Genomic DNA, 13526 nt, shown 5'->3' with positions numbered 1-13526 from the left:
TGCCTGTGCAAACATTCAGCCTTACCTCAAGCACTTGACCTTGAAACAGAGTTGCTGCTGTTTTTTATTTTTTGCTCTTGTTATAGTTCCAAAGGAATAGAGTCAGCAACAACTTCTGAAAAGGACAGAGAAATTCCCATGTATTTGTCCTCAATTTCCATGGGTGAGCAAGGTTAGCCCTGTGACCTCTGACCCTAACGGCATGAAGGTGGTCCTGCCAAGGACAGGTAGAATGAAACCCACATGCCAGCAGGAGCAAATATTCCCTCTGGAGTACATGCCCTGGGTCTGTGAAATTCCAACAGAGACTGGCCCTTCATCATCAGTATGCGACTCTACCAGCCATCCTTGAAGCCTGAGAGAGTCAGGGATGGGAGGTAAGTTCATAGTGGGTGAGACAGGTCGATAGCTGAGAATCATCAGGAAGGGAAGGCCGTTCATAGTATTATTATTATTAAAAATAGTCATGATAGTAGCAACAACTCTCTGTAGTGTTTTCTCAGATCTAAAGAATAAGAGATAACAAGTACTATTAACATGAACTCTTATTAAGCACCAGATGTGTTCCCCATTCACCACAAATAGAAAAAGGCTGCACGTAGCAACGAAGACCCAGCACAACCTGTGTTTAGCACAACAGACTAAATTAATTTTAAAAATTTTTAATTAAAAAAATAACCCTATAAGCTGCACAATTTTATTCTTCATATACTAGAAAGGAGGGGATTCTTTCATGATGTATCACTATGGATAAAACTTCTGAGATGTCTCAGTTTTCTTAATTTTTTCTGTACAATAAATAAGTAATAACGACTATCAAAGGAAAGAGATTTTTAAATGTTTTCAGAATGTGATCATACTTCAAACATATATGAGTTTTTATAACTCATTTTAAAAAACTTTTATTCCCATGCAGTTGATTTACCTTGTTCTGCAGTGTTAGGTGTACAGCACAGGGATTCAGATTCCTTTCCCTTACAGCTTACTACAAAATATTGAGCGTAGTTCCTCGTTTTATACTGTAGGTTCTTGTTTCTCCTACTCTTTTTTAACCTTTATCTCAAACTGTCACATCTAAATGGTACAGCAATTTTGGAAATTCACTTGCTGGAAATGTACTGGCCTTCCTGACTTTTCCTGTCACATACCTCCTTCTGACAATCTGGGTTCCTCCTATGCAGTCCCCAGTCACTCCTCTGATCCAGTCTCCCCGACCCCCACACACATCCATCTGTGGTCCAGGGAATGGTACTTTCCTGTTGGAGGGGCAGATGTGGTTCCAGTACTGGGGGATGCTGACCTCAGCCTTCCACCATGACATCCTGAGGCCCTCCATGGGGCACATGGCCTACTCTGTCCAACTGATGGTGGTGAGTCCACCTCTCTTTCATCTGCACATATCACACCAAGCTCAATCCATAGTTCACTCTCAAACAGATATATCTGTCAAACATCCATCAGACACAGCCCCCCAGAATAATGCGGTCAATCCCAGAGACACACATGTCACACACTGGAAGTGCACAAACACATTGTCAAATGCTGAAACTCTCTTCTACAGCCAAGCCTGTTCCCTCTTGCAGACACATGGACACATTATTACCCATCTTATGTGGCACACACTTCAACACACATGTGCTACTGCCATATAGAGGTAAGATTTGCAGCTATGATGGGGCTGCATCTGGGCCCCCAGAGTCCTCAGCTCTGGCTGGGAACCACTGTTCTGGGACAGATTCAATTATCAAGGGGAGAAAGTCTCACCTGCAGAAGGAGGGAGAGCTGGAGAAGGAGAGGAAATGGAGGCCCTTGGACTTCCTGGACATCCTCCTCTTTGCCAGAGTGAGTGTGGGCAGGAGAGGCCTGAGCCTTTGGGCAGAAGCACACAGGAAGGGCAGACCCTGCACACTGGCCCTGCCTCCACAGATGAAGACTGGGAGCAGCTTGTCTGACAAGGACCTCCATGCCGAAGTGGACAAGGTCATGTTCAAGGGTCAGGAGACAACAACCAGTGGCATCTCCTGGATCCTCTATTCTCTGGTCTCCCACCCTGTGCATCAGCAGAGGTGACAGAAGAGATCCAGAGGCTCCTGGGGGATGGTGCCTCCATCACATGGTGAGTGTCCTGGAGATGGAAGAATCCTGTCCCACCTAGGTAGAGAGAATCCTGGTTGTCCAGTCCTGCCTGCCCTCAGGTGGGCTTCCTTTCAGGGACCATCTGGACCAGATGCCTTATACCACATGTGTATCAGGAGGCACTGAGATTCTACCCACCAGTACCAGTTATTGGCAGAGAGCTCAGCAAGCCCATCACCTTCCCTGTTGGACACTCCTTACCTGCATGTATAAACTTCATCTCACCACTCAGCTAATCACTCTGTAGGACCACGTGGTAGATCAGAAATCCACGTGTGCTTTTCTAGTTGTGTGATGACATGACTATTGTACCCAACTTAAGGTAATTATTTACTCTGTAAAGTCACTTGCTCATTGGAAGAAAAGCTATGAGTAACCTAGACAGCGTATTATAAAGCAGAGCCATTACTTTGCCAACAAACATCTGTCTAGTCAAAGCTATGGTTTTCCAGTAGTCATGTATGGATGTGAGAGGGACCATAAAGAAAGCTGAGCACTGAACTGTGGTGTTGGAGAAGACTCTTCAGAGTCCCTTGAACTGCAAGGAGACCAAACCTGTCAATCCTAAAGGAAATCAGTCCTGAATATTTATTGGAAGGACTGATGTTGAAGCTGAAACTCCAATACTTTGGCCACCTGATGCGAAGAAATGACTCATTAGAAAAGACCCTGATGCTGGGAAAGATTGAAGGCAGGAGGAGAAGGGGACAACACGAGTCTGAGCAAGCTCTGGGAGTTGGTGATGGACAGGTAAGCCTGGCGTGCTGCAGTCCATGGGGTCACAAAGAGTCAGACACTACTGAGCACTGAGCAGCTGAACTGAGCTAGGATAAGGTGTGTGAAATGCATGACACAGAACATGAACACAGCAAAAGCTCAACAAACAAATGTTTGCTCCTGAATGTCATCTTGTAATAGGCCCTAAAATTCTAATTCCTTGAGATGTGAAGGCTTCAGAGAAGAGCAGACAGAAGCCAGAGGTGTGATTCTTCCATATGGGGTCTAAATATAGGAAGGAGCTCAGGAACTCCACTGTTATGGGTCAGATGGCCCAGTCTCTGAGGAGCCCTCTGATGGATGGCAGAGAACAGTCAATGATGAGGTCTGAGAGCCCTGCCATGGCTGGAGGCTACCCATTGGCTCACCTCCAAGTGGGTCTGAATTCCAGCCCTGCCACTCCTAGTTCTGTGATCATAGACACATCCCTTACCTCTTGGAGGCTCAGGGGCTTCATCTCATCACAGGGACAGGACTACCTTCCTTGAGGGCCGTGTGAGGATTAAATGAGTTATTGCACATTCCCCAAGGGCCATGATGGCACTTGATAAATATAGGTTGTCACCTGAGTTGCTCCTAAATGTAACCTGGGAATTATTTTACTTCTCAATTTGGGGCCATGGTTAGCTAGTCCTAATCTGTGCTCATGTGCTTTGTCATGCCCAGACTGCCTGTCTTGCAAGACCACCATTTCTTTTAGAGTGATGGAAATACTGTTGCAGAAGTTGGTCTGTCAAGAAACCAAGCACCGCATTCGGAAAGTCGGAAATTTCAGGTTTACTACGCTGGTGAGCCCAGAGGAGTTAACACTTCCAGTTCTGAGGCTTGAAAAACCGAGTTACAGAGCTTTTATAGACAGGGCATGACACCAGACTTTAGTGGGCATCTCTAACTCTTTATAGGCTAGTTCAAACTAGGGGTGTCCTGCAGGCAGAAGCAGCAGTTAGGACACAGCAGGGGAGATGCCTGACCTTTCCATAAACATGGTTAAGCATGATTACAGGGGCTGGGTAATTGACATGGGTGATGGAAGTAAGTTTCAGCTGCTAGCCTTGTAAGTTTCTGTCTTTCTGAAACTATGTAACTTACATGACTTTGCAGGAGCTAGCTGAGTTGCAGAAGCAGAAAGAGCATGAGGTTATTTCCAGCTGGGTGCAAGGTTTTAAATTTTCCTCTTCAGTATGATGGCCAAGGGAGAAGGGGATTGGATGCTCTCTCCATACCAACTCCTTCACCTGCTCCTGCTCTGGGATACTTATCCCCTGGTGGATTGGTGGGAGGAGTTTGACCTCACTTGTCCTGGCCCCGGTACTCTCTCTTCAGGTGTTTGACTCATCCTAGTCTGCACCAGGTCCTGCTGGACACAACCATGCCTTCCTCCCCTTCTCAGGAGGATCGGGTGAGGCCTTTGTACTTGGGGAAGAGGTGTGACTGGTTGCTACCCCATGTGTGTGACTGTCTACATTCATATGAAGTACACACAGTTATGTTCTTGTATGCTGATGTGTTTGTTAAGAAGGCATGGGTCTCCATGTATAAGAATTGCATCAGGGCCTGCCATGGAGATATTGACCTCCTGACATCCACAATGATTGGCCACATTTCCATGTCAGTGGCCTGTCCAAATTATTCTTGGATTTTGGTCACTTTAAGAGTATGACTTTTTAATTTTAGAAGTTTTCATGAAAGTTGAACTTCAGATGTTTGTTTTCACAATTATCAGTCATCTTTAAAAGTGGTTTTCTCTCTTACCACATTCCTAGTCCAGCGCACTGCCTTTTCTGCTTAATTCACCAACTAGCCCCTCTCTATATCTGTCCTGTTTGCATGAGCTTGGATTTCCAGCTGCCCTCCATGCCCTGAGGTTTCAAGTCAGGTCTGTGATCAGTTACAGTTGCCATTTGAAGAAAGTTACACAGTCATGTGTGTGTTCTCTATTTCTGTAGTCCATCCCAACAAAATTTTGGCTGTATATTCCTATAAGCATTACACTTCTCCCAGCTGCTAAAATTCTTTTTGTGTTCAGTTCAGTTCAGTCGCTCAGTCGTGTCTGATTCTTTGTGACCCCATGAATCGCAGCACATCAGGCCTCCCTGTCCATCACCAACTCCCAGAGTTCACTCAAACTCATGTGCATCGAGTCAGTGATGCCTTCCAGCCATCTCATTCTCTGTCGTCCCCTTCTCCTCCTGCCCCCAATCCCTCCCAGCATCAGGGTCTTTTCCAATGAGTCAACTCTTCTCATGAGGTGGCCAAAGTACTGGAGTTTCAGCCTCAGCATCAGTCCTTCCAATGAACACCCAGGACTGATCTCCTTTAGGATGGACTGATTGGATCTCCTTGCAGTCCTAGGGACTTTCAAGAGTCTTCTCCAACACCACAGTTCAAAAGCATCAATTCTTCAGTGCCCAGCTTTCTTTATAGTCCAACTCTCACATCCATACATGACTACCGGAAAAACCATAGCTTTGACTAGATGGACCTGAGAGAGTCATTCCTAGGCAGGTTGATAGGGAGTCTAGGGGTCCCCAAGGAGTTAGGGATCTGGAATTCTCAAAGAGGAAGAAAGGACAAACTTTTTTTCCTTCTCTACCTTCCTTTGGATTATATAACAATAATGTATCCTGCCTGAGGACAGTCTCTGGATTAAACTTTCTGGCTAATTCTGTTATCTTAAAATGTAAATTATTGGAGTAGACCTGGTTTTTACAAGGATGTATCCTGCCTGAGGACAGTCTCTGGATTAAACCTTCTGGCTAATTCTGTTATTTTAAAATGTAAATTATGGGAGTAGGTCTGGTGAGGTCTTTACAACCTCCAGACATTCTTCGGATTCATTGAGATCAGATCAGATTAGATCAGTTGCTCAGTCGTGTCCCGACTCTTTGCGACCCCATGAATCGCAGCACGCCAGGCCTCCCTGTCCATCACCAACTCCCGGAGTTCACTCAGACTCACATCCATTGAGTCAGCGATGCCATCCAGCCATCTCATCCTCTGTCGTCCCCTTCTCCTCCTGCCCACAATACCTCCCAGCATCAGAGTCTTTTCCAATGAGTCAACTCTTCGCATGAGGTGGCCAAACTACTGGAGTTTCAGCCTCAGCATCAGTCCTTCCAAAGAAATCCCAGGGCTGATCTCCTTCAGAATGGACTGGTTGGATCTCCTTGCAGTCCAAGGGACTCTCAAGAGTCTTCTCCAACACCACACTTCAAAAGCATCAATTCTTCGGTGCTCAGCCTTCTTCACAGTCCAACTCTCACATCCATACATGACCACTGGAAAAACCATAGCCTTGACTAGACGAACCTTTGTTGGCAAAGTAATGTCTCTGCTTTTCAATATGCTATCTAGGTTGGTCATAACTTTCCTTCCAAGGAGTAAGCATCTTTTAATTTCATGGCTGCAGTCACCATCTGCAGTGATTTTGGAGCCCAGAAAAATAAACTCTGACACTGTTTCCCCATCTATTTCCCATGAAGTGGTGGGACCGGATGCCATGATCTTCGTTTTCTGGATGTTGAGCTTTAAGCGAACTTTTTCACTCTTTACTTTCACTTTCATCAAGAGGCTTTTTAGTTCCTCTTCACTTTCTGCCATAAGGGTGGTGTCATCTGCATGTCTGAGGTTATTGATATTTCTCCCGGCAATCTTGATTCCAGCTTGTGTTTCTTCCAGTCCAGCGTTTCTCATGATGTACTCTGCATAGAAGTTAAATAAGCAGGGTGACAATATACAGCCTTGACGAACTCCTTTTCCTATTTGGAACCAGTCTGTTGTTCCATGTCCAGTTCTAACTGTTGCTTCCTGACCTGCATACAAATTTCTCAAGAGGCAGGTCAGGTGGTCTGGTATTCCCATCTCTTTCAGAATTTTCCGCAATTTATTGTGATCCACACAGTCAAAGGCTTTGGCATAGTCGATAAAGCAGAAATAGATGTTTTTCTGGAACTGTCTTGCTTTTTCCATGATCCAGCAGATGTTGGCAATTTGATCTCTGGTTCCTCTGCCTTTTCTAAAACCAGCTTGAACATCAGGAAGTTCATGGTCACATATTGCTGAAGCCTGGCTTGGAGAATTTTGAGCATTACTTTACTAGTGTGTGAGATGAGTGCAATTGTGCGGTAGTTTGAGCATTCTTTGGCATTGCCTTTCTTTGGGATTGGAATGAAAACGAGACAGCAAAAGAGACACTGATGTATAGAACAGTCTTATGGACTCTGTGGGAGAGGGAGAGGGTGGGAAGATTTGGGAGAATGGCAATGAAACATGTAAAATATCAGGTAGGAAACGAGTTGCCAGTCCAGGTTCAATGCACAATGCTGGATGCTTGGGGCTGGTGCACTAGGACGGCCCAGAGGGATGGTATGGGGAGGGAGGAGGGAGGAGGGTTCGGGATGGGGAACACATGTATACCTGTGGCGGATTCATTTTGATATTTGGCAAAACTAATACAATTATGTAAAGTTTAAAAATAAAATAAAATAAAATAAAAAAAGAAAACTGACCTTTTCCAGTCCTGTGGCCACTGCTGAGTTTTCCAAACTTGCTGGCATATTGAGTGCAGCACTTTCACAGCATCATCTTTCAGGATTTGGAAGAGTTCAACTGGATTCACTGGAGAGTATATAACTTCATTGCTAACACTAGCAAGAGGGTACTCTTTCTGCCCCCTTCTGATGCCTATGTCAGAAGCTTTCTCTATCTCCTTTATACTTTAATAAAACTTTATTACACAAAAGCTCTGAGCGATCAAGCCTCGTCTCTGGCCCCGGATTGAATTCTTCTCCTCCGGGGGCCAAGAATCCCAGTGTCTTCACATGATTCAACAACCTTTCAGACCTTTGTTGGCAAAGTAATGTCTCTGGTTTTAATATGCTGTCTAGGTTGGTCATAACTTTTCTTCCCAGGAGTAAGCGTATTTTAATTTCATGGCTGCAGTCACCATCTGCAGTGATTTTGGAGCCCCCCAAAATAAAGTCTGTCACTGTTTCTCCATCTATTTGCCATGAAGTGTGTGTGTAATTGTGCATTATTTTCATTGTTGTATAGGAGAAATCAACATAACACTGTAAATAAATTAACCTCCAATTGAAAAAAAATTATTGACACAGAGCTTGAATGCAACAAAAGCTCAGTAAACAAATGTTGACCCTTCTATATAGTCGTATGATGGAGCCTAAAATTCTAATTCCTTGAAACATGAAGGCTTAAGAGAAAAGCAGACAAAGGGGGAGGCATGGTTCTTTCATATGGGGTCTAAGTAAAGAAGGGAGCTCAAGGACTGCACTGTTATGGGTCAGTTGGTCTGTTCTCTGAGGTGCCCCCTAGTAGATGGCAGAGAGCAGCTGATCATGTATCTGAGAGCCCTGCCATGGTTGGTGGCCACCCACTAACTCACCTCCCAGTGAGTCTGAATCCCAGCCCTACTCCCTCCTAGCTGTGGAATCATAGACCCAACCCTTAACCCCTCTGAGGCTCAAGTGCTTCATCTGCTCATAGATATAGGAGTGCTTGCCTTGAGGGCTGTGTGAGGATTAAGTGAGTTACTACATATTCCTCAGAGTCATAATGACACTTGATAAATGTGAATTGTCACTCAACTGCTCCTAAGTGTAACCTTGAAGTTCTTTTACTTCTTAATCCTGAGCCCTGATCACCTTCTCCTAATCAGTGCTCATGTGCTTTGTCATTCCCCACCCACCTGTCTTCAAGAGCATCATTTCATTCAGAGTGATGGAGGGTGCTCCCATGGTGGCTCCCAGGACGTTTGTGAAGACACTCATGCCCTGCACTATGGGACCATCAGGCTTCTCTCTCTCCTCTCTGCCCCACAGGAATCATCCTCCCCTCTCCTTTTATGGGCTTCATCACAACCCAAAGGTGTGGCCAAACCCAGAGGTACAATGGTGGTGGGAGGAGGAGATGGGATGCTCTCTCCACAACAACCTGTCCTCCTGCTCCTGCTCTGAGATTTTTGTTCCCTGGTAGATTGATGCTAGGAGTTTGACCCCACATGTCCTGGCCCTGGTGTACTCTCTGCAGGTGTTTGACCCATCTTGGTTCACATCAGGTTCTACTCGACACAGCCATGCCTTCCTGCCCTTCTCAGGAGGATCCAGGTGAGGCCTCTGTACTGGGGGAAGCAGATGTCACTGGTTGCTACCTGCTGTATGTGACTGTCTACATTCATATGTGGAGCATGAAGTTCTGTTTTTGTATGTTGATGTGCTGAGAAGGAGGCCTGGGTCTCCATGTACAAGAAAGCCTTCAGGGCCCTCCATAATGGCATTGACCTCCTGATATCCACAAGGATTGACCTCATTTCCATGTCAGTGGCCAATCCAAAGTATCCAGAGTTTTCCTCACTTTAGGAGTATGACTTTTTAGCACTAGAAGTTTTCATGAACGTTAAACTACACATTTGGTTAGCACAATTTCAGTCACCTTAAAAGGTGATTTTCTCTGTTACCGCATTCCTAGTTGGTACACTGCCTTTCTGTTTAATTCACCAATTTCCCCTCACAGTATCTGTCATGTTTGCATGGGTTTGGAACTTCAGCTTCCTTCCATGTATAGGATCAGCTACAGTTGTAGTTTGAAGAAGGTTTCACGGTCATGAGCGTGTTCTCTATTTCTGCAGTAACTCCGATAGTTTTGACTGTGTATTAATATAACCGTGACATATTTTCCTGTTGCCAAAGTTCTATATATAATAGCAGAGGTTATATACCATAGTCCCAGATTCTACAGAGTCTAATGTTAGTAAGAAAAGGCGTAAAGTGGAGGACAATCAAGTCTGCTTTGGGGAGTGTATTGCTGATCCTGCTCATGGTGCCAACTATCTTGCTGTTCACACTGTGCACACTGTTTGCTGAGCCCAGGGTAGTCAAGGCATGGGCTAAGAGGCTGGAAGAAGACTGGAGGAGCCATAGGAACTGCAGACACGTTTATTCTCTCCTGGCTGGCAAGGCTGCCATAACACTGCCTGTCTCCTTGCTGATGCAGCAGCTGTAGCAGCAGTCATAACATAACCATAAGGCAGCCAGAACACAGTCAGAACATAACCTCGTATAACATAACCATGATGTTGCTCCAATATAGCCCCAATGCAGCAGGAGCCAGGGTTTTCTTGGTGAAACTAATTAAGGTGTACCACACACCGCCCCCAGGGCCTTTCCAGGTGGAGCTTATATAACAAAAGTAGCCCCAGTCCAAGCGAGTACCATGTGAAGTGTGAATGCAGTGCCATACAGTGATCTCATCTGTTACATAATCATTGTTTACAAACTGTGGGGCAAGAGCAAGAGGCCGCAGGGCAAGAGAGCCTGACCATGTCATCTTGGTTAATTTGCTCTTTCCCTACAGGTGGAAAGCTTCCTTGTATTTGACAGACGCATTTGAAAAATCCCTTGCATGTAAAGTATAAAGCACCCTTGAAATAGCTGTTAACCTGGATGATACACTCCTAAATGATTGCTGTGAAATTGTAAAGGCTACAAAAATTTTGGCTTCCCTGGTAGGTCAGTTGGTAAAGAGTCTGCCTGCAATGCAGGAGACCTGTGTTTGATCCCTGGGTTGGGAACATCCGCTGGAGAAGGAAATGGAACCCACTCCAGTATTCTTGCCTGGAGAATCCCAAGGACTGGTGGGAATCCCATGGGCTACATACAGTCCATGGCATCGTAATTTCAGTGACTTTGTAACTTAGTAGAAACAAGTTTTTTCTGACTCTACAGTTCTAGGAAATTTTCAACTGTGAATCAACATTCACAGAACAGCTTTGAAGCAAATTGTCTTCCTGAATTGCTTCTAGGATTTGGTTTACACCACGGTCCAGTCCTTCCTTGTAGACATGGCTGCACGTCATGCAGCTGCCACTAGAGGAAAGGCACTAGGCAGCTTGATTTTAGGTCAGAATGAATATTTGTTATGCTCTCAGTCCATTTGAGTTGTTTTCAATTCAATTAATATTGTTCAAATGTGAAAGTATGTATTAAGCGTGTCTCCGTGTGCCAAGACCTGTGCTAGGAGATGGGAACACAGGGATGATAACGCTGTCCTCCCCCAGGGCTCACTGTCAACAACATGTCTCCTCAAGACAGACATCATTGACACATCCACTCTTTCACTCATTCATTCCTTGGGCAGACTGTGGAGGATCCACGATCCAGCACTGTGCTGGACACTGGATGTGCTGTGTCCTTGAGTTACACCCATGGTGCCTTGAGGGTCCAGAGTGGGAAGAGGTGCAGCCAGCAGAGGGGGTGAGGGTGGTGGTCACTGGATGGAGCCTTGAGCATGAGGATGGCAGAGGCGAGGGGCGGGGACCTCAACCGTCGCTGAGTCAGGAAGACGAGAGGGACAGATTCCAGGTGAGTGAGGAAGAATCCAGAGAGGGCTGTGATGCCACTGAGGTACTGGGACGTGTGCTCCCTGTGATGTGGAAGATAGCAGGCCTGGAGCTACTGTGGGTTTAGAGGGAGGGGAGGAATGGAGGCTGAAAAGGCCAGATGAGGAGCCCAAGGGATGGTTAGGAGGGTCATTTCTGAATTAGAATGGGAAGGTTCCAAAGGTAGATTGACCAAGGAGGTGAAGGGAGACAAGAAGTCAGATCATTAATTGGGAGGCAAATGATCAGCAGGTTCAGGGTCATTAACCCTTGTCCTCTCTAGGAAGCCTCCCTGTTGCCATTCTGATTCCTTGCACAACCCTGTCTTAACATCTCTTGGGACTGAACAGCCTGTTTTTCCACCATAGGTGGTAAGGTCCCGAGAGGGTGTCTCAGGACCCCTGCCCCCTACAGTGCCCTGGGCTGACCTGAAACCAGGAATTGCCCATGGACGAGTGAATAAAGTACTAGTTCACATTTTGATCCACTTGACTTGACTCTGTGGCTTAGAGCACTGATGCCTCCCTACAGGTTTCCTGCTGAGAGCAGGAGTAGGAAGTTGGAGATAGTCCTTGGAGAGGTGGGCTTTGTCTTAGGTCAGGGGGAGAGTTTGGCCCAAAGCTTCACTGGCAAGTTCATTGTGATGAGTAAGGAAGGGATCAGGGCTGGGCCATGTAGAGGACAGCCCTGAATCCCTGTGCTCAGCAGGGGTTAGAAGCCTCCGCTGTCTTCCTTTTCCCCTCCTTACCCAGGAACTGCATCAGGAAGCAGTCTGCCATGAATGATGCAAGGTGGCCGTGGCCCTGACCTTGCTTCGCTTTGAGCTGTCATCGGATCCCTTCAGGGTCCTTGTGCCTGCTCCAGTCATGGTGCAGAGATCCAAAAATGGGATCCACTTTCAACTCAGGAAGCTCTCTGATCCAGGTGGGGACAAGGACAAGCCCTGAGGGCCCCTGCCCGCCATCCTGTCTTGCTATCACTCTCCCTGTCCTTGCCCCTTTGCCCACTTCCAGCTTTGATCTGCCTGCCTGCCAGCTTGCCTCATCTCCTGCCTCCTGCCCAGCAGCACACTTTCTGCCCTTCTCCTCTCACCTTTCTCCAGGCTCTCTATCTGCTGTCTCTCCATCTGTCTCTGACCCCCTGTATCTCTCAATGTCCACCTAATCCTGATTGCCTGCTCTCCTCCAGCATGTCTATTCTCTCCTGTGTTTTTTCCCTTCTGCCTGCCTGTATACCTGTATTCACTTCTATTTTGATGCTACAATAATTTGCCTCTGCCTTAGGGACTTAGAACAACACAAAGTTATCCTCTGATGGTTCTGGAGTGAGAAGTCAGAAATGGGTTTCCCTGGACACAACCAAGATGTTGGAAGGTCCCCTATCCAGAGACCTAGGTTAGGATTGCACTTTTTGCTGTTTTCACATCTGGAGCTGCAATCCTTGCATTCCTTGGCTCCTGGGCCCTCCTCCACATTCAAGTCCTGAGGCATCTACAAATGTCCCTCTGCTTCTGTCTTCACATAATCTTCTCTTTTATCAGGACTTGTGATTTACCTGGGTAATTCAGATAAAACAGGCTTGTTCTGGGATTTTGGGAACTAGGACGAGGACACCTGGGGAGCCATCACAGGACCTGCTAAATCCTGTGTGACTTCTTTGCCCTGTGCTCAGCTCTCTCCCATGTGTGAGATGGGCCTACCCTTGTTTCACTCACATGGCATCCTCTTTCCCCATCTCTGCATAAAGTTCACAATATCATATGGAGTGTGTATGTCTGCTCTGAAAGGAATTGGATGAAACAGAAGAGAGATAAGTGGAGGGAAGACAGCGGAGAGGAGGAGGGAAAATGACACCTGCTCTGTGGGGCTGGAACCCCAGCAGGGAGAGCATGTCCAGCCCCCTTGCAGCCTCACACTCTGGGGTCCCTCATGCCCCACACCCTGCCTGGCATCTGAGGCCCCCGTGACAGCTGAGTCAGGAGAAAGGGCTTGTCTCCAAAGGCTCAGAGGGAAGATGCTCACACCAGCACCTGTCGGGGAAGGAGCCTCCTGCCCTTCTCTGGTAGCTTCCTCACCACATCTGTAGAGGGGCCCAGCCAGCACCCACCCTGTGCTAGCAGGGAAGACTTTATAGACTTGTCCAGGCACAAGGGTCTCCACTCCAGAAGAGATTTAAGCAAAGCCCAGCCTGGCCATGTCAGGCAGCCTCCTGGCAGCCCTTC

At 46.6% G+C, this 13526-nt stretch overlaps 1 pseudogene; it reads left to right on the top strand.

The window, feature by feature from the left end:
* Positions 1-202: 202 nt before the first annotated feature.
* LOC147375277 (cytochrome P450 4A11-like) lies at positions 203-12334 on the top strand (annotated as a pseudogene).
* The last annotated feature ends 1192 nt before the right edge of the window (positions 12335-13526 follow it).

The sequence above is a fragment of the Bos grunniens genome, chromosome 3 (assembly GCF_055505025.1).
Source record: "Bos grunniens cultivar Pamir isolate PY7600 chromosome 3, Bosgru_T2T1.0, whole genome shotgun sequence".
Lineage (NCBI taxonomy): Eukaryota > Metazoa > Chordata > Mammalia > Artiodactyla > Bovidae > Bos > Bos grunniens.
Note: the sequence above shows the minus strand (reverse complement) of the source record. Positions and strands in the feature narration are given on the sequence as shown.